Below are 19,570 nucleotides of genomic sequence, written 5' to 3'. Positions count from 1 at the left end.
AACTGAAAGTGACATACATTGCTGTGGGGAAACACAGGGCTCTGCTAGGATTTCTCTAGGCAGTGTGTTTTCCCTGGGCCTCACTGTAGCAACACTATGTCGCCAGGGCAACACTGCATGGCACTTCCTCTGCCAGGAGAGAGCTGCTGCTTTGTAGTTTGTGCTGCGAAACCTTGCTTTGGCAAGTGCCAATTGACCGCATTCAGGCAGAAAGAAAAGAGAATAGCAAGAGGCCTTTTCTCCCCGGCTGCTCTGCCAAGCCCTTCCAGCTCAAACTATGTCGTTGCTCCTCTGGAAGGATCCCTGCACCGCGGCCTAGTTTTTCCGAAGAAGCCCTGCGTTTGCAAGAGCAAATGAGGAATTCGTGGCAGGAAAGAGGAAGGAAAGAAAGTTTCTCTCCCTCTGCCTGCTTTGCTCAGAGGACTGGATGAAGTCAGGGACTTCTCCCTTTCACTGAGAAACGTGCGGGCTGCTGTTGCCTGGGCGCTCTCTTCTTTGCAAAAGAGTCTGCAGTTCCACGCTTTGAACCGTGGAAAGGCGCCGGGCTCTGCTAAGATTCCCCCCGGCGCTTCGTTTGCCCCGGGCCAAAGCGAGCCTTCACAATAGCTGAACGCTAACACTGCATACTCGTTCCACTTCCAGAACCGGGCTACGGCGAGGCAGTTTTCCGGGGGAAAACGGCCCTTCGCGAAGGGCAGATCTGCCGAGCTCCTTGCGGGAAAGCGAAAGCAAAGGACACTTTTCTCCCTCTAACCGCTTTCGTCAGAGGAACGGGGGAAGTCACAGTGTTCTTTCTCTCCCTGAGATACACACAATCTGACGTTGCCTCTGAGCTCCGTTGCTGGCAAGGAACTGAAAGTGACATACATTGCTGTGGGGAAACACAGGGCTCTGCTAGGATTTCTGTAGGCAGTGTGTTTTCCCTGGGCCTCACTGTAGCAACACTATGTCGCCAGGGCAACACTGCATGGCACTTCCTCTGCCAGGAGAGAGCTGCTGCTTTGTAGTTTGTGCTGCGAAACCTTGCTTTGGCAAGTGCCAATTGACCGCATTGAGGCAGAAAGAAAAGAGAATAGCAAGAGGCCTTTTCTCCCCGGCTGCTCTGCCAAGCCCTTCCAGCTCAAACTATGTCGTTGCTCCTCTGGAAGGATCCCTGCACCGCGGCGTAGTTTTTCCGAAGAAGCCCTGCGTTTGCAAGAGCAAATGAGGAATTCGTGGCAGGAAAGAGGAAGGAAAGAAAGTTTCTCTCCCTCTGCCTGCTTTGCTCAGAGGACTGGATGAAGTCAGGGACTTCTCCCTTTCACTGAGAAACGTGCGGGCTGCTGTTGCCTGGGCGCTCTCTTCTTTGCAAAAGAGTCTGCAGTTCCACGCTTTGAACCGTGGAAAGGCGCCGGGCTCTGCTAAGATTCCCCCCGGCGCTTCGTTTGCCCCGGGCCAAAGCGAACCTTTACAATAGCTGAACGCTAACACTGCATACTCGTTCCACTTCCAGAACCGGGCTACGGCGAGGCAGTTCTCCGGGGGAAAACGGCCCTTCGCGAAGGGCAGATCTGCCGAGCTCCTTGCGGGAAAGCGAAAGCAAAGGACGCTTTTCTCCCTCTAACCGCTTTCGTCAGAGGAACGGGGGAAGTCACAGTGTTCTTTCTCTCCCTGAGATACACACAATCTGACGTTGCCTCTGAGCTCCGTTGCTGGCAAGGAACTGAAAGTGACATACATTCCTGTGGGGAAACTCAGGGCTCTGCTAGGATTTCTCTAGGCAGTGTGTTTTCCCTGGGCCTCACTGTAGCAACACTATCTCGCCAGGGCAACACTGCATGGCACTTCCTCTGCCAGGAGAGAGCTGCTGCTTTGTAGTTTGTGCTGCGAAACCTTGCTTTGGCAAGTGCGAATTGACCGCATTCAGGCAGAAAGAAAAGAGAATAGCAAGAGGCCTTTTCTCCCCGGCTGCTCTGCCAAGCCCTTCCAGCTCAAACTATGTCGTTGCTCCTCTGGAAGGATCCCTGCACCGCGGCCTAGTTTTTCCGAAGAAGCCCTGTGTTTGCAAGAGTAAATGAGGAATTCGTGGCAGGAAAGAGGAAGGAAAGAAAGTTTCTCTCCCTCTGCCTGCTTTGCTCAGAGGACTGGATGAAGTCAGGGACTTCTCCCTTTCACTGAGAAACGTGCGGGCTGCTGTTGCCTGGGCGCTCTCTTCTTTGCAAAAGAGTCTGCAGTTCCACGCTTTGAACCGTGGAAAGGCGCCGGGCTCGGCTAAGATTTCCCGCGGCGCTTCGTTTGCCCCGGGCCAAAGCGAGCCTTCACAATAGCTGAACGCTAACACTGCATACTCGTTCCACTTCCAGAACCGGGCTACGGCGAGGCAGTTCTCCGGGGGAAAACGGCCCTTCGCGAAGGGCAGATCTGCCGAGCTCCTTGCGGGAAAGCGAAAGCAAAGGACGCTTTTCTCCCTCTAACCGCTTTCGTCAGAGGAACGGGGGAAGTCACAGTGTTCTTTCTCTCCCTGAGATACACACAATCTGACGTTGCCTCTGAGCTCCGTTGCTGGCAAGGAACTGAAAGTGACATACATTCCTGTGGGGAAACTCAGGGCTCTGCTAGGATTTCTCTAGGCAGTGTGTTTTCCCTGGGCCTCACTGTAGCAACACTATCTCGCCAGGGCAACACTGCATGGCACTTCCTCTGCCAGGAGAGAGCTGCTGCTTTGTAGTTTGTGCTGGGAAACCTTGCTTTGGCAAGTGCGAATTGACCGCATTCAGGCAGAAAGAAAAGAGAATAGCAAGAGGCCTTTTCTCCCCGGCTGCTCTGCCAAGCCCTTCCAGCTCAAACTATGTCGTTGCTCCTCTGGAAGGATCCCTGCACCGCGGCCTAGTTTTTCCGAAGAAGCCCTGCGTTTGCAAGAGCAAATGAGGAATTCGTGGCAGGAAAGAGGAAGGAAAGAAAGTTTCTCTCCCTCTGCCTGCTTTGCTCAGAGGACTGGATGAAGTCAGGGACTTCTCCCTTTCACTGAGAAACGTGCGGGCTGCTGTTGCCTGGGCGCTCTCTTCTTTGCAAAAGAGTCTGCAGTTCCACGCTTTGAACCGTGGAAAGGCGCCGGGCTCTGCTAAGATTTCCCCCGGCGCTTCGTTTGCCCCGGGGCAAAGCGAGCCTTCACAATAGCTGAACGCTAACACTGCATACTCGTTCCACTTCCAGAACCGGGCTACGGCGAGGCATTTCTCTGGGGGAAAACGGCCCTTCGCGAAGGGCAGATCTGCCGAGCTCCTTGCGGGAAAGCGAAAGCAAAGGACGCTTTTCTCCCTCTAACCGCTTTCGTCAGAGGAACGGGGGAATTCACAGTGTTCTTTCTCTCCCTGAGATACACACAATCTGACGTTGCCTCTGAGCTCCGTTGCTGGCAAGGAACTGAAAGTGACATACATTCCTGTGGGGAAACTCAGGGCTCTGCTAGGATTTCTCTAGGCAGTGTGTTTTCCCTGGGCCTCACTGTAGCAACACTATCTCGCCAGGGCAACACTGCATGGCACTTCCTCTGCCAGGAGAGAGCTGCTGCTTTGTAGTTTGTGCTGCGAAACCTTGCTTTGGCAAGTGCGAATTGACCGCATTCAGGCAGAAAGAAAAGAGAATAGCAAGAGGCCTTTTCTCCCCGGCTGCTCTGCCAAGCCCTTCCAGCTCAAACTATGTCGTTGCTCCTCTGGAAGGATCCCTGCACCGCGGCCTAGTTTTTCCGAAGAAGCCCTGCGTTTGCAAGAGCAAATGAGGAATTCGTGGCAGGAAAGAGGAAGGAAAGAAAGTTTCTCTCCCTCTGCCTGCTTTGCTCAGAGGACTGGATGAAGTCAGGGACTTCTCCCTTTCACTGAGAAACGTGCGGGCTGCTGTTGCCTGGGCGCTCTCTTCTTTGCAAAAGAGTCTGCAGTTCCACGCTTTGAACCGTGGAAAGGCGCCGGGCTCTGCTAAGATTTCCCCCGGCGCTTCCTTTGCCCTGGGCCAAAGCGAGCCTTCACAATAGCTGAACGCTAACACTGCATACTCGCTCCACTTCCAGAACCGGGCTACGGCGAGGCAGTTCTCCGGGGGAAAACGGCCCTTCGCGAAGGGCAGATCTGCCGAGCTCCTTGCGGGAAAGCGAAAGCAAAGGACGCTTTTCTCCCTCTAACCGCTTTCGTCAGAGGAACGGGGGAAGTCACAGTGTTCTTTCTCTCCCTGAGATACACACAATCTGACGTTGCCTCTGAGCTCCGTTGCTGGCAAAGAACTGAAAGGGACATACATTCCTGTGGGGAAACACAGGGCTCTGCTAGGATTTCTGTAGGCAGTGTGTTTTCCCTGGGCCTCACTGTAGCAACACTATGTCGCCAGGGCAACACTGCATGGCACTTCCTCTGCCAGGAGAGAGCTGCTGCTTTGTAGTTTGTGCTGCGAAACCTTGCTTTGGCAAGTGCCAATTGACCGCATTGAGGCAGAAAGAAAAGAGAATAGCAAGAGGCCTTTTCTCCCCGGCTGCTCTGCCAAGCCCTTCCAGCTCAAACTATGTCGTTGCTCCTCTGGAAGGATCCCTGCACCGCGGCCTAGTTTTTCCGAAGAAGCCCTGCGTTTGCAAGAGCAAATGAGGAATTCGTGGCAGGAAAGAGGAAGGAAAGAAAGTTTCTCTCCCTCTGCCTGCTTTGCTCAGAGGACTGGATGAAGTCAGGGACTTCTCCCTTTCACTGAGAAACGTGCGGGCTGCTGTTGCCTGGGCGCTCTCTTCTTTGCAAAAGAGTCTGCAGTTCCACGCTTTGAACCGTGGAAAGGCGCCGGGCTCTGCTAAGATTTCCCCCGGCGCTTCCTTTGCCCTGGGCCAAAGCGAGCCTTCACAATAGCTGAACGCTAACACTGCATACTCGTTCCACTTCCAGAACCGGGCTACGGCGAGGCAGTTCTCCGGGGGAAAACGGCCCTTCGCGAAGGGCAGATCTGCCGAGCTCATTCCGGGAAAGCGAAAGCAAAGGACGCTTTTCTCCCTCTAACCGCTTTCGTCAGAGGAACGGGGGAAGTCACAGTGTTCTTTCTCTCCCTGAGATACACACAATCTGACGTTGCCTCTGAGCTCCGTTGCTGGCAAGGAACTGAAACTGACATACATTCCTGTGGGGAAACACAGGGCTCTGCTAGGATTTCTCTAGGCAGTGTGTTTTCCCTGGGCCTCACTGTAGCAACACTATCTCGCCAGGGCAACACTGCATGGCACTTCCTCTGCCAGGAGAGAGCTGCTGCTTTGTAGTTTGTGCTGGGAAACCTTACTTTGGCAAGTGCGAATTGACCGCCTTCAGGCAGAAAGAAAAGAGAATAGCAAGAGGCCTTTTCTCCCCGGCTGCTCTGCCAAGCCCTTCCAGCTCAAACTATGTCGTTGCTCCTCTGGAAGGATCCCTGCACCGCGGCCTAGTTTTTCCGAAGAAGCCCTGCGTTTGCAAGAGCAAATGAGGAATTCGTGGCAGGAAAGAGGAAGGAAAGAAAGTTTCTCTCCCTCTGCCTGCTTTGCTCAGAGGACTGGATGAAGTCAGGGACTTCTCCCTTTCACTGAGAAACGTGCGGGCTGCTGTTGCCTGGGCGCTCTCTTCTTTGCAAAAGAGTCTGCAGTTCCACGCTTTGAACCGTGGAAAGGCGCCGGGCTCTGCTAAGATTTCCCCCGGCGCTTCGTTTGCCCTGGGCCAAAGCGAGCCTTCACAATAGCTGAACGCTAACACTGCATACTCGTTCCACTTCCAGAACCGGGCTACGGCGAGGCAGTTCTCCGGGGGAAAACGGCCCTTCGCGAAGGGCAGATCTGCCGAGCTCCTTGCGGGAAAGCGAAAGCAAAGGACGCTTTTCTCCCTCTAACCGCTTTCGTCAGAGGAACGGGGGAAGTCACAGTGTTCTTTCTCTCCCTGAGATACACACAATCTGACGTTGCCTCTGAGCTCCGTTGCTGGCAAGGAACTGAAACTGACATACATTCCTGTGGGGAAACACAGGGCTCTGCTAGGATTTCTCTAGGCAGTGTGTTTTCCCTGGGCCTCACTGTAGCAACACTATCTCGCCAGGGCAACACTGCATGGCACTTCCTCTGCCAGGAGAGAGCTGCTGCTTTGTAGTTTGTGCTGGGAAACCTTGCTTTGGCAAGTGCGAATTGACCGCATTCAGGCAGAAAGAAAAGAGAATAGCAAGAGGCCTTTTCTCCCCGGCTGCTCTGCCAAGCCCTTCCAGCTCAAACTATGTCGTTGCTCCTCTGGAAGGATCCCTGCACCGCGGCCTAGTTTTTCCGAAGAAGCCCTGCGTTTGCAAGAGCAAATGAGGAATTCGTGGCAGGAAAGAGGAAGGAAAGAAAGTTTCTCTCCCTCTGCCTGCTTTGCTCAGAGGACTGGATGAAGTCAGGGACTTCTCCCTTTCACTGAGAAACGTGCGGGCTGCTGTTGCCTGGGCGCTCTCTTCTTTGCAAAAGAGTCTGCAGTTCCACGCTTTGAACCGTGGAAAGGCGCCGGGCTCTGCTAAGATTTCCCCCGGCGCTTCGTTTGCCCTGGGCCAAAGCGAGCCTTCACAATAGCTGAACGCTAACACTGCATACTCGTTCCACTTCCAGAACCGGGCTACGGCGAGGCAGTTCTCCGGGGGAAAACGGCCCTTCGCGAAGGGCAGATCTGCCGAGCTCCTTGCGGGAAAGCGAAAGCAAAGGACGCTTTTCTCCCTCTAACCGCTTTCGTCAGAGGAACGGGGGAAGTCACAGTGTTCTTTCTCTCCCTGAGATACACACAATCTGACGTTGCCTCTGAGCTCCGTTGCTGGCAAAGAACTGAAAGGGACATACATTCCTGTGGGGAAACACAGGGCTTTGCTAGGATTTCTCTAGGCAGTGTGTTTTCCCTGGGCGTCACTGTAGCAACACTATCTCGCCAGGGCAACACTGCATGGCACTTCCTCTGCCAGGAGAGAGCTGCTGCTTTGTAGTTTGTGCTGCGAAACCTTGCTTTGGCAAGTGCGAATTGACCGCATTCAGGCAGAAAGAAAAGAGAATAGCAAGAGGCCTTTTCTCCCCGGCTGCTCTGCCAAGCCCTTCCAGCTCAAACTATGTCGTTGCTCCTCTGGAAGGATCCCTGCACCGCGGCCTAGTTTTTCCGAAGAAGCCCTGCGTTTGCAAGAGCAAATGAGGAATTCGTGGCAGGAAAGAGGAAGGAAAGAAAGTTTCTCTCCCTCTGCCTGCTTTGCTCAGAGGACTGGATGAAGTCAGGGACTTCTCCCTTTCACTGAGAAACGTGCGGGCTGCTGTTGCCTGGGCGCTCTCTTCTTTGCAAAAGAGTCTGCAGTTCCACGCTTTGAACCGTGGAAAGGCGCCGGGCTCTGCTAAGATTTCCCCCGGCGCTTCGTTTGCCCTGGGCCAAAGCGAGCCTTCACAATAGCTGAACGCTAACACTGCATACTCGTTCCACTTCCAGAACCGGGCTACGGCGAGGCAGTTCTCCGGGGGAAAACGGCCCTTCGCGAAGGGCAGATCTGCCGAGCTCCTTGCGGGAAAGCGAAAGCAAAGGACGCTTTTCTCCCTCTAACCGCTTTCGTCAGAGGAACGGGGGAAGTCACAGTGTTCTTTCTCTCCCTGAGATACACACAATCTGACGTTGCCTCTGAGCTCCGTTGCTGGCAAAGAACTGAAAGGGACATACATTCCTGTGGGGAAACACAGGGCTTTGCTAGGATTTCTCTAGGCAGTGTGTTTTCCCTGGGCGTCACTGTAGCAACACTATCTCGCCAGGGCAACACTGCATGGCACTTCCTCTGCCAGGAGAGAGCTGCTGCTTTGTAGTTTGTGCTGCGAAACCTTGCTTTGGCAAGTGCGAATTGACCGCATTCAGGCAGAAAGAAAAGAGAATAGCAAGAGGCCTTTTCTCCCCGGCTGCTCTGCCAAGCCCTTCCAGCTCAAACTATGTCGTTGCTCCTCTGGAAGGATCCCTGCACCGCGGCCTAGTTTTTCCGAAGAAGCCCTGCGTTTGCAAGAGCAAATGAGGAATTCGTGGCAGGAAAGAGGAAGGAAAGAAAGTTTCTCTCCCTCTGCCTGCTTTGCTCAGAGGACTGGATGAAGTCAGGGACTTCTCCCTTTCACTGAGAAACGTGCGGGCTGCTGTTGCCTGGGCGCTCTCTTCTTTGCAAAAGAGTCTGCAGTTCCACGCTTTGAACCGTGGAAAGGCGCCGGGCTCTGCTAAGATTTCCCCCGGCGCTTCCTTTGCCCTGGGCCAAAGCGAGCCTTCACAATAGCTGAACGCTAACACTGCATACTCGTTCCACTTCCAGAACCGGGCTACGGCGAGGCAGTTCTCCGGGGGAAAACGGCCCTTCGCGAAGGGCAGATCTGCCGAGCTCCTTGCGGGAAAGCGAAAGCAAAGGACGCTTTTCTCCCTCTAACCGCTTTCGTCAGAGGAACGGGGGAAGTCACAGTGTTCTTTCTCTCCCTGAGATACACACAATCTGACGTTGCCTCTGAGCTCCGTTGCTGGCAAGGAACTGAAAGTGACATACATTCCTGTGGGGAAACTCAGGGCTCTGCTAGGATTTCTCTAGGCAGTGTGTTTTCCCTGGGCCTCACTGTAGCAACACTATGTCGCCAGGGCAACACTGCATGGCACTTCCTCTGCCAGGAGAGAGCTGCTGCTTTGTAGTTTGTGCTGCGAAACCTTGCTTTGGCAACTGCCAATTGACCGCATTCAGGCAGAAAGAAAAGAGAATAGCAAGAGGCCTTTTCTCCCCGGCTGCTCTGCCAAGCCCTTCCAGCTCAAACTATGTCGTTGCTCCTCTGGAAGGATCCCTGCACCGCGGCGTAGTTTTTCCGAAGAAGCCCTGCGTTTGCAAGAGCAAATGAGGAATTCGTGGCAGGAAAGAGGAAGGAAAGAAAGTTTCTCTCCCTCTGCCTGCTTTGCTCAGAGGACTGGATGAAGTCAGGGACTTCTCCCTTTCACTGAGAAACGTGCGGGCTGCTGTTGCCTTGGCGCTCTCTTCTTTGCAAAAGAGTCTGCAGTTCCACGCTTTGAACCGTGGAAAGGCGCCGGGCTCTGCTAAGATTCCCCCCGGCGCTTCGTTTGCCCCGGGCCAAAGCGAACCTTTACAATAGCTGAACGCTAACACTGCATACTCGTTCCACTTCCAGAACCGGGCTACGGCGAGGCAGTTCTCCGGGGGAAAACGGCCCTTCGCGAAGGGCAGATCTGCCGAGCTCCTTGCGGGAAAGCGAAAGCAAAGGACGCTTTTCTCCCTCTAACCGCTTTCGTCAGAGGAACGGGGGAAGTCACAGTGTTCTTTCTCTCCCTGAGATACACACAATCTGACGTTGCCTCTGAGCTCCGTTGCTGGCAAGGAACTGAAAGTGACATACATTCCTGTGGGGAAACTCAGGGCTCTGCTAGGATTTCTCTAGGCAGTGTGTTTTCCCTGGGCCTCACTGTAGCAACACTATCTCGCCAGGGCAACACTGCATGGCACTTCCTCTGCCAGGAGAGAGCTGCTGCTTTGTAGTTTGTGCTGCGAAACCTTGCTTTGGCAAGTGCGAATTGACCGCATTCAGGCAGAAAGAAAAGAGAATAGCAAGAGGCCTTTTCTCCCCGGCTGCTCTGCCAAGCCCTTCCAGCTCAAACTATGTCGTTGCTCCTCTGGAAGGATCCCTGCACCGCGGCCTAGTTTTTCCGAAGAAGCCCTGCGTTTGCAAGAGCAAATGAGGAATTCGTGGCAGGAAAGAGGAAGGAAAGAAAGTTTCTCTCCCTCTGCCTGCTTTGCTCAGAGGACTGGATGAAGTCAGGGACTTCTCCGTTTCACTGAGAAACGTGCGGGCTGCTGTTGCCTGGGCGCTCTCTTCTTTGCAAAAGAGTCTGCAGTTCCACGCTTTGAACCGTGGAAAGGCGCCGGGCTCGGCTAAGATTTCCCGCGGCGCTTCGTTTGCCCTGGGCCAAAGCGAGCCTTCACAATAGCTGAACGCTAACACTGCATACTCGTTCCACTTCCAGAACCGGGCTACGGCGAGGCAGTTCTCCGGGGGAAAACGGCCCTTCGCGAAGGGCAGATCTGCCGAGCTCATTCCGGAAAAGCGAAAGCAAAGGACGCTTTTCTCCCTCTAACCGCTTTCGTCAGAGGAACGGGGGAAGTCACAGTGTTCTTTCTCTCCCTGAGATACACACAATCTGACGTTGCCTCTGAGCTCCGTTGCTGGCAAGGAACTGAAACTGACATACATTCCTGTGGGGAAACACAGGGCTCTGCTAGGATTTCTCTAGGCAGTGTGTTTTCCCTGGGCCTCACTGTAGCAACACTATCTTGCCAGGGCAACACTGCATGGCACTTCCTCTGCCAGGAGAGAGCTGCTGCTTTGTAGTTTGTGCTGGGAAACCTTGCTTTGGCAAGTGCGAATTGACCGCATTCAGGCAGAAAGAAAAGAGAATAGCAAGAGGCCTTTTCTCCCCGGCTGCTCTGCCAAGCCCTTCCAGCTCAAACTATGTCGTTGCTCCTCTGGAAGGATCCCTGCACCGCGGCCTAGTTTTTCCGAAGAAGCCCTGCGTTTGCAAGAGCAAATGAGGAATTCGTGGCAGGAAAGAGGAAGGAAAGAAAGTTTCTCTCCCTCTGCCTGCTTTGCTCAGAGGACTGGATGAAGTCAGGGACTTCTCCCTTTCACTGAGAAACGTGCGGGCTGCTGTTGCCTGGGCGCTCTCTTCTTTGCAAAAGAGTCTGCAGTTCCACGCTTTGAACCGTGGAAAGGCGCCGGGCTCTGCTAAGATTTCCCCCGGCGCTTCCTTTGCCCTGGGCCAAAGCGAGCCTTCACAATAGCTGAACGCTAACACTGCATACTCGTTCCACTTCCAGAACCGGGCTACGGCGAGGCAGTTCTCCGGGGGAAAACGGCCCTTCGCGAAGGGCAGATCTGCCGAGCTCCTTGCGGGAAAGCGAAAGCAAAGGACGCTTTTCTCCCTCTAACCGCTTTCGTCAGAGGAACGGGGGAAGTCACAGTGTTCTTTCTCTCCCTGAGATACACACAATCTGACGTTGCCTCTGAGCTCCGTTGCTGGCAAGGAACTGAAAGTGACATACATTCCTGTGGGGAAACTCAGGGCTCTGCTAGGATTTCTCTAGGCAGTGTGTTTTCCCTGGGCCTCACTGTAGCAACACTATCTCGCCAGGGCAACACTGCATGGCACTTCCTCTGCCAGGAGAGAGCTGCTGCTTTGTAGTTTGTGCTGGGAAACCTTGCTTTGGCAAGTGCGAATTGACCGCATTCAGGCAGAAAGAAAAGAGAATAGCAAGAGGCCTTTTCTCCCCGGCTGCTCTGCCAAGCCCTTCCAGCTCAAACTATGTCGTTGCTCCTCTGGAAGGATCCCTGCACCGCGGCCTAGTTTTTCCGAAGAAGCCCTGCGTTTGCAAGAGCAAATGAGGAATTCGTGGCAGGAAAGAGGAAGGAAAGAAAGTTTCTCTCCCTCTGCCTGCTTTGCTCAGAGGACTGGATGAAGTCAGGGACTTCTCCCTTTCACTGAGAAACGTGCGGGCTGCTGTTGCCTGGACGCTCTCTTCTTTGCAAAAGAGTCTGCAGTTCCACGCTTTGAACCGTGGAAAGGCGCCGGGCTCTGCTAAGATTTCCCCCGGCGCTTCCTTTGCCCTGGGCCAAAGCGAGCCTTCACAATAGCTGAACGCTAACACTGCATACTCGTTCCACTTCCAGAACCGGGCTACGGCGAGGCAGTTCTCCGTTGGAAAACGGCCCTTCGCGAAGGGCAGATCTGCCGAGCTCCTTGCGGGAAAGCGAAAGCAAAGGACGCTTTTCTCCCTCTAACCGCTTTCGTCAGAGGAACGGGGGAAGTCACAGTGTTCTTTCTCTCCCTGAGATACACACAATCTGACGTTGCCTCTGAGCTCCGTTGCTGGCAAAAAACTGAAAGGGACATACATTCCTGTGGGGAAACACAGGGCTTTGCTAGGATTTCTCTAGGCAGTGTGTTTTCCCTGGGCCTCACTGTAGCAACACTATCTTGCCAGGGCAACACTGCATGGCACTTCCTCTGCCAGGAGAGAGCTGCTGCTTTGTAGTTTGTGCTGCGAAACCTTGCTTTGGCAAGTGCGAATTGACCGCATTCAGGCAGAAAGAAAAGAGAATAGCAAGAGGCCTTTTCTCCCCGGCTGCTCTGCCAAGCCCTTCCAGCTCAAACTATGTCGTTGCTCCTCTGGAAGGATCCCTGCACCGCGGCCTAGTTTTTCCGAAGAAGCCCTGCGTTTGCAAGAGCAAATGAGGAATTCGTGGCAGGAAAGAGGAAGGAAAGAAAGTTTCTCTCCCTCTGCCTGCTTTGCTCAGAGGACTGGATGAAGTCAGGGACTTCTCCCTTTCACTGAGAAACGTGCGGGCTGCTGTTGCCTGGACGCTCTCTTCTTTGCAAAAGAGTCTGCAGTTCCACGCTTTGAACCGTGGAAAGGCGCCGGGCTCTGCTAAGATTTCCCCCGGCGCTTCCTTTGCCCTGGGCCAAAGCGAGCCTTCACAATAGCTGAACGCTAACACTGCATACTCGTTCCACTTCCAGAACCGGGCTACGGCGAGGCAGTTCTCCGGGGGAAAACGGCCCTTCGCGAAGGGCAGATCTGCCGAGCTCCTTGCGGGAAAGCGAAAGCAAAGGACGCTTTTCTCCCTCTAACCGCTTTCGTCAGAGGAACGGGGGAAGTCACAGTGTTCTTTCTCTCCCTGAGATACACACAATCTGACGTTGCCTCTGAGCTCCGTTGCTGGCAAGGAACTGAAACTGACATACATTCCTGTGGGGAAACTCAGGGCTCTGCTAGGATTTCTCTAGGCAGTGTGTTTTCCCTGGGCCTCACTGTAGCAACACTATCTCGCCAGGGCAACACTGCATGGCACTTCCTCTGCCAGGAGAGAGCTGCTGCTTTGTAGTTTGTGCTGCGAAACCTTGCTTTGGCAAGTGCGAATTGACCGCATTCAGGCAGAAAGAAAAGAGAATAGCAAGAGGCCTTTTCTCCCCGGCTGCTCTGCCAAGCCCTTCCAGCTCAAACTATGTCGTTGCTCCTCTGGAAGGATCCCTGCACCGCGGCCTAGTTTTTCCGAAGAAGCCCTGCGTTTGCAAGAGCAAATGAGGAATTCGTGGCAGGAAAGAGGAAGGAAAGAAATTTTCTCTCCCTCTGCCTGCTTTGCTCAGAGGACTGGATGAAGTCAGGGACTTCTCCGTTTCACTGAGAAACGTGCGGGCTGCTGTTGCCTGGGCGCTCTCTTCTTTGCAAAAGAGTCTGCAGTTCCACGCTTTGAACCGTGGAAAGGCGCCGGGCTCTGCTAAGATTTCCCGCGGCGCTTCGTTTGCCCTGGGCCAAAGCGAGCCTTCACAATAGCTGAACGCTAACACTGCATACTCGTTCCACTTCCAGAACCGGGCTACGGCGAGGCAGTTCTCCGGGGGAAAACGGCCCTTCGCGAAGGGCAGATCTGCCGAGCTCATTCCGGAAAAGCGAAAGCAAAGGACGCTTTTCTCCCTCTAACCGCTTTCGTCAGAGGAACGGGGGAAGTCACAGTGTTCTTTCTCTCCCTGAGATACACACAATCTGACGTTGCCTCTGAGCTCCGTTGCTGGCAAGGAACTGAAACTGACATACATTCCTGTGGGGAAACACAGGGCTCTGCTAGGATTTCTCTAGGCAGTGTGTTTTCCCTGGGCCTCACTGTAGCAACACTATCTTGCCAGGGCAACACTGCATGGCACTTCCTCTGCCAGGAGAGAGCTGCTGCTTTGTAGTTTGTGCTGGGAAACCTTGCTTTGGCAAGTGCGAATTGACCGCATTCAGGCAGAAAGAAAAGAGAATAGCAAGAGGCCTTTTCTCCCCGGCTGCTCTGCCAAGCCCTTCCAGCTCAAACTATGTCGTTGCTCCTCTGGAAGGATCCCTGCACCGCGGCCTAGTTTTTCCGAAGAAGCCCTGCGTTTGCAAGAGCAAATGAGGAATTCGTGGCAGGAAAGAGGAAGGAAAGAAAGTTTCTCTCCCTCTGCCTGCTTTGCTCAGAGGACTGGATGAAGTCAGGGACTTCTCCCTTTCACTGAGAAACGTGCGGGCTGCTGTTGCCTGGGCGCTCTCTTCTTTGCAAAAGAGTCTGCAGTTCCACGCTTTGAACCGTGGAAAGGCGCCGGGCTCTGCTAAGATTTCCCCCGGCGCTTCCTTTGCCCTGGGCCAAAGCGAGCCTTCACAATAGCTGAACGCTAACACTGCATACTCGTTCCACTTCCAGAACCGGGCTACGGCGAGGCAGTTCTCCGGGGGAAAACGGCCCTTCGCGAAGGGCAGATCTGCCGAGCTCCTTGCGGGAAAGCGAAAGCAAAGGACGCTTTTCTCCCTCTAACCGCTTTCGTCAGAGGAACGGGGGAAGTCACAGTGTTCTTTCTCTCCCTGAGATACACACAATCTGACGTTGCCTCTGAGCTCCGTTGCTGGCAAGGAACTGAAAGTGACATACATTCCTGTGGGGAAACTCAGGGCTCTGCTAGGATTTCTCTAGGCAGTGTGTTTTCCCTGGGCCTCACTGTAGCAACACTATCTCGCCAGGGCAACACTGCATGGCACTTCCTCTGCCAGGAGAGAGCTGCTGCTTTGTAGTTTGTGCTGGGAAACCTTGCTTTGGCAAGTGCGAATTGACCGCATTCAGGCAGAAAGAAAAGAGAATAGCAAGAGGCCTTTTCTCCCCGGCTGCTCTGCCAAGCCCTTCCAGCTCAAACTATGTCGTTGCTCCTCTGGAAGGATCCCTGCACCGCGGCCTAGTTTTTCCGAAGAAGCCCTGCGTTTGCAAGAGCAAATGAGGAATTCGTGGCAGGAAAGAGGAAGGAAAGAAAGTTTCTCTCCCTCTGCCTGCTTTGCTCAGAGGACTGGATGAAGTCAGGGACTTCTCCCTTTCACTGAGAAACGTGCGGGCTGCTGTTGCCTGGACGCTCTCTTCTTTGCAAAAGAGTCTGCAGTTCCACGCTTTGAACCGTGGAAAGGCGCCGGGCTCTGCTAAGATTTCCCCCGGCGCTTCCTTTGCCCTGGGCCAAAGCGAGCCTTCACAATAGCTGAACGCTAACACTGCATACTCGTTCCACTTCCAGAACCGGGCTACGGCGAGGCAGTTCTCCGGGGGAAAACGGCCCTTCGCGAAGGGCAGATCTGCCGAGCTCCTTGCGGGAAAGCGAAAGCAAAGGACGCTTTTCTCCCTCTAACCGCTTTCGTCAGAGGAACGGGGGAAGTCACAGTGTTCTTTCTCTCCCTGAGATACACACAATCTGACGTTGCCTCTGAGCTCCGTTGCTGGCAAAAAACTGAAAGGGACATACATTCCTGTGGGGAAACACAGGGCTTTGCTAGGATTTCTCTAGGCAGTGTGTTTTCCCTGGGCCTCACTGTAGCAACACTATCTCGCCAGGGCAACACTGCATGGCACTTCCTCTGCCAGGAGAGAGCTGCTGCTTTGTAGTTTGTGCTGCGAAACCTTGCTTTGGCAAGTGCGAATTGACCGCATTCAGGCAGAAAGAAAAGAGAATAGCAAGAGGCCTTTTCTCCCCGGCTGCTCTGCCAAGCCCTTCCAGCTCAAACTATGTCGTTGCTCCTCTGGAAGGATCCCTGCACCGCGGCCTAGTTTTTCCGAAGAAGCCCTGCGTTTGCAAGAGCAAATGAGGAATTCGTGGCAGGAAAGAGGAAGGAAAGAAAGTTTCTCTCCCTCTGCCTGCTTTGCTCAGAGGACTGGATGAAGTCAGGGACTTCTCCCTTTCACTGAGAAACGTGCGGGCTGCTGTTGCCTGGACGCTCTCTTCTTTGCAAAAGAGTCTGCAGTTCCACGCTTTGAACCGTGGAAAGGCGCCGGGCTCTGCTAAGATTTCCCCCGGCGCTTCCTTTGCCCTGGGCCAAAGCGAGCCTTCACAATAGCTGAACGCTAACACTGCATACTCGTTCCACTTCCAGAACCGGGCTACGGCGAGGCAGTTCTCCGGGGGAAAACGGCCCTTCGCGAAGGGCAGATCTGCCGAGCTCCTTGCGGGAAAGCGAAAGCAAAGGACGCTTTTCTCCCTCTAACCGCTTTCGTCAGAGGAACGGGGGAAGTCACAGTGTTCTTTCTCTCCCTGAGATACACACAATCTGACGTTGCCTCTGAGCTCCGTTGCTGGCAAGGAACTGAAAGTGACATACATTCCTGTGGGGAAACTCAGGGCTCTGCTAGGATTTCTCTAGGCAGTGTGTTTTCCCTGGGCCTCACTGTAGCAACACTATCTCGCCAGGGCAACACTGCATGGCACTTCCTCTGCCAGGAGAGAGCTGCTGCTTTGTAGTTTGTGCTGCGAAACCTTGCTTTGGCAAGTGCGAATTGACCGCATTCAGGCAGAAAGAAAAGAGAATAGCAAGAGGCCTTTTCTCCCCGGCTGCTCTGCCAAGCCCTTCCAGCTCAAACTATGTCGTTGCTCCTCTGGAAGGATCCCTGCACCGCGGCCTAGTTTTTCCGAAGAAGCCCTGCGTTTGCAAGAGCAAATGAGGAATTCGTGGCAGGAAAGAGGAAGGAAAGAAAGTTTCTCTCCCTCTGCCTGCTTTGCTCAGAGGACTGGATGAAGTCAGGGGCTTCTCCCTTTCACTGAGAAACGTGCGGGCTGCTGTTGCCTGGGCGCTCTCTTCTTTGCAAAAGAGTCTGCAGTTCCACGCTTTGAACCGTGGAAAGGCGCCGGGCTCTGCTAAGATTTCCCCCGGCGCTTCCTTTGCCCTGGGCCAAAGCGAGCCTTCACAATAGCTGAACGCTAACACTGCATACTCGTTCCACTTCCAGAACCGGGCTACGGCGAGGCAGTTCTCCGGGGGAAAACGGCCCTTCGCGAAGGGCAGATCTGCCGAGCTCCTTGCGGGAAAGCGAAAGCAAAGGACGCTTTTCTCCCTCTAACCGCTTTCGTCAGAGGAACGGGGGAAGTCACAGTGTTCTTTCTCTCCCTGAGATACACACAATCTGACGTTGCCTCTGAGCTCCGTTGCTGGCAAGGAACTGAAAGTGACATACATTCCTGTGGGGAAACTCAGGGCTCTGCTAGGATTTCTCTAGGCAGTGTGTTTTCCCTGGGCCTCACTGTAGCAACACTATCTCGCCAGGGCAACACTGCATGGCACTTCCTCTGCCAGGAGAGAGCTGCTGCTTTGTAGTTTGTGCTGCGAAACCTTGCTTTGGCAAGTGCGAATTGACCGCATTCAGGCAGAAAGAAAAGAGAATAGCAAGAGGCCTTTTCTCCCCGGCTGCTCTGCCAAGCCCTTCCAGCTCAAACTATGTCGTTGCTCCTCTGGAAGGATCCCTGCACCGCGGCCTAGTTTTTCCGAAGAAGCCCTGCGTTTGCAAGAGCAAATGAGGAATTCGTGGCAGGAAAGAGGAAGGAAAGAAAGTTTCTCTCCCTCTGCCTGCTTTGCTCAGAGGACTGGATGAAGTCAGGGACTTCTCCGTTTCACTGAGAAACGTGCGGGCTGCTGTTGCCTGGGCGCTCTCTTCTTTGCAAAAGAGTCTGCAGTTCCACGCTTTGAACCGTGGAAAGGCGCCGGGCTCTGCTAAGATTTCCCGCGGCGCTTCGTTTGCCCTGGGCCAAAGCGAGCCTTCACAATAGCTGAACGCTAACACTGCATACTCGTTCCACTTCCAGAACCGGGCTACGGCGAGGCAGTTCTCCGGGGGAAAACGGCCCTTCGCGAAGGGCAGATCTGCCGAGCTCCTTGCGGGAAAGCGAAAGCAAAGGACGCTTTTCTCCCTCTAACCGCTTTCGTCAGAGGAACGGGGGAAGTCACAGTGTTCTTTCTCTCCCTGAGATACACACAATCTGACGTTGCCTCTGAGCTCCGTTGCTGGCAAGGAACTGAAAGTGACATACATTCCTGTGGGGAAACTCAGGGCTCTGCTAGGATTTCTCTAGGCAGTGTGTTTTCCCTGGGCCTCACTGTAGCAACACTATCTCGCCAGGGCAACACTGCATGGCACTTCCTCTGCCAGGAGAGAGCTGCTGCTTTGTAGTTTGTGCTGCGAAACCTTGCTTTGGCAAGTGCGAATTGACCGCATTCAGGCAGAAAGAAAAGAGAATAGCAAGAGGCCTTTTCTCCCCGGCTGCTCTGCCAAGCCCTTCCAGCTCAAACTATGTCGTTGCTCCTCTGGAAGGATCCCTGCACCGCGGCCTAGTTTTTCCGAAGAAGCCCTGCGTTTGCAAGAGCAAATGAGGAATTCGTGGCAGGAAAGAGGAAGGAAAGAAAGTTTCTCTCCCTCTGCCTGCTTTGCTCAGAGGACTGGATGAAGTCAGGGACTTCTCCGTTTCACTGAGAAACGTGCGGGCTGCTGTTGCCTGGGCGCTCTCTTCTTTGCAAAAGAGTCTGCAGTTCCACGCTTTGAACCGTGGAAAGGCGCCGGGCTCTGCTAAGATTTCCCGCGGCGCTTCGTTTGCCCTGGGCCAAAGCGAGCCTTCACAATAGCTGAACGCTAACACTGCATACTCGTTCCACTTCCAGAACCGGGCTACGGCGAGGCAGTTCTCCGGGGGAAAACGGCCCTTCGCGAAGGGCAGATCTGCCGAGCTCATTCCGGAAAAGCGAAAGCAAAGGACGCTTTTCTCCCTCTAACCGCTTTCGTCAGAGGAACGGGGGAAGTCACAGTGTTCTTTCTCTCCCTGAGATACACACAATCTGACGTTGCCTCTGAGCTCCGTTGCTGGCAAGGAACTGAAAGTGACATACATTCCTGTGGGGAAACACAGGGCTCTGCTAGGATTTCTGTAGGCAGTGTGTTTTCCCTGGGCCTCACTGTAGCAACACTATCTCGCCAGGGCAACACTGCATGGCACTTCCTCTGCCAGGAGAGAGCTGCTGCTTTGTAGTTTGTGCTGGGAAACCTTGCTTTGGCAAGTGCGAATTGACCGCATTCAGGCAGAAAGAAAAGAGAATAGCAAGAGGCCTTTTCTCCCCGGCTGCTCTGCCAAGCCCTTCCAGCTCAAACTATGTCGTTGCTCCTCTGGAAGGATCCCTGCACCGCGGCCTAGTTTTTCCGAAGAAGCCCTGCGTTTGCAAGAGCAAATGAGGAATTCGTGGCAGGAAAGAGGAAGGAAAGAAAGTTTCTCTCCCTCTGCCTGCTTTGCTCAGAGGACTGGATGAAGTCAGGGACTTCTCCCTTTCACTGAGAAACGTGCGGGCTGCTGTTGCCTGGGCGCTCTCTTCTTTGCAAAAGAGTCTGCAGTTCCACGCTTTGAACCGTGGAAAGGCGCCGGGCTCTGCTAAGATTTCCCCCGGCGCTTCCTTTGCCCTGGGCCAAAGCGAGCCTTCACAATAGCTGAACGCTAACACTGCATACTCGTTCCACTTCCAGAACCGGGCTACGGCGAGGCAGTTCTCCGGGGGAAAACGGCCCTTCGCGAAGGGCAGATCTGCCGAGCTCCTTGCGGGAAAGCGAAAGCAAAGGACGCTTTTCTCCCTCTAACCGCTTTCGTCAGAGGAACGGGGGAAGTCACAGTGTTCTTTCTCTCCCTGAGATACACACAATCTGACGTTGCCTCTGAGCTCCGTTGCTGGCAAAAAACTGAAAGGGACATACATT

Source organism: Elephas maximus, chromosome 20 (assembly GCF_024166365.1).
Source record: "Elephas maximus indicus isolate mEleMax1 chromosome 20, mEleMax1 primary haplotype, whole genome shotgun sequence".
Lineage (NCBI taxonomy): Eukaryota > Metazoa > Chordata > Mammalia > Proboscidea > Elephantidae > Elephas > Elephas maximus.
The sequence above is the reverse complement of the archived record's forward strand: the minus strand, read 5'-3'. Positions refer to the sequence as shown.